This window comes from Belonocnema kinseyi, chromosome 2, assembly GCF_010883055.1.
Source record: "Belonocnema kinseyi isolate 2016_QV_RU_SX_M_011 chromosome 2, B_treatae_v1, whole genome shotgun sequence".
Lineage (NCBI taxonomy): Eukaryota > Metazoa > Arthropoda > Insecta > Hymenoptera > Cynipidae > Belonocnema > Belonocnema kinseyi.
The window spans coordinates 52668543-52670154 of NC_046658.1; positions in this window are offsets into that span (position 1 = coordinate 52668543).

The window sequence follows — 1612 nt, forward strand, 5'->3', positions numbered from 1 at the left end:
AGCTATCTAAGGATGGTACTATAGAACGCCACCTCAAGGTAGGCCTAGTGGCGCCATCTCTTGGTCAGGCCGGAAACTTATCAATCCACCCTCGTAATTACTTTAGAACCACCCCTGGACAATTTTCCGCGACGGCCTATTGATTTTCGTGACCATATTCAGCAGAAACCCTTGGTACAGGGTTTCTGCTGATAATGGTTACAAAAATAAATAGGCAGTCGCGGACAATTGTCCAGGGGTGGTCCCGAAGGAATTAACCCCCAAGCGGAGGTGTGAAAACCGTGCCGAAAGCTGAACGACACCTGGGTGAGGTGTCTAGAACGGTGACTCTGGGATACCGGGCGACCTCTCAGAGTACGCAGCCTTATCCTTGCATGCGGGGCTCTACAAGGATGGACGAACCCCTTTCCCTAGCTTCTCGTGGGAACAACAATGACAACACCAAAAATAGTTGTAGTAAGTGCGGTTCAAAACGACAGAACGCGCAGGGCTCCCGACAATGGGTCGGCCAACAATGCCGACCAATCTAGAGGTGGGGGAGCCAATGAAAATGGATTCAATGCGATGGATCGTCGGGATCTCGTGACCTTTGGGTGGACGGAACGACTGAATCACGACTTGCTACACTGCTACGATGCGAGTGTGGCCCGTGAACGGGGTTACATGGCACGGCTGCATGCTCTGTGGTGCGAGAAACACACTGAGCTATCGCACTTTTCGCAGTAACGTCTGCGAAACCATGCTGAACTACTCCGCAAAAGGGGCTATCTAAGCGGAACGCCTACTCTACGACAGCTGGAACAAGCCGGCCACAAAGAAAGAGAGGCGACACTAAGACCAACCGTGGCAGGCATCCAATAGATGAAGAGCGATGCTTTACGACCCGGAGGAACATCAACACCAAGGTTTCTCTCAAGCCTAAAGATCTGGCTGAAATGGATGACGAGCTCCGTGGACATTTTTCCGGTGAATCTGACCTCCCAGCTATCAATTATTGTGTGTATAATGCAGCGAGAGCTTTGGCCGATGCGAACCGTAAAACAAAACCAACGGCTGATCATAAGACCAAAAGACGAATGCATCAACTTGCCATAAAGATAGGTTGGGCAGGACAGTACGCGTCCCGCATTCAATGTGTCATTGACTACATCACATCTGGCAGGAATTTTACCGCCAAGGTTCGAAAGTACGCCCGCGAACTCCGGACCCGTTATCACACACTTAACAAGTCAAAGCTGCTAACCATCAGGCAGCATATTGTTGAGAGAATACGGATACTATCTGACGCTAAGAGAAGTCTAGAGCGGAGGGAGAGGTGGATCAGAGAAAATCAACAGTTTCTCTCTGACCCATCTTGACTCTTCCAAGACCCTCCAGTTACTGTCGAACACCCACCCAAACCAGAGGAGGTCGAAGTATTTTGGAGAGAAGTCTACGAAGTTCAGCATAGACTGGACGAAGACTCAGGAAATATAAATAGCTTCAAGGAGTTCTCTGTTGCCTTCATAATACCTGATAAAGAATGCCCAACCATCACTACCGAGGAGGTGAAAAAAGTATTAAGAGGGATGAAGAACTATTCCGCACCGGGACCAGATTGTATCAAAACCTT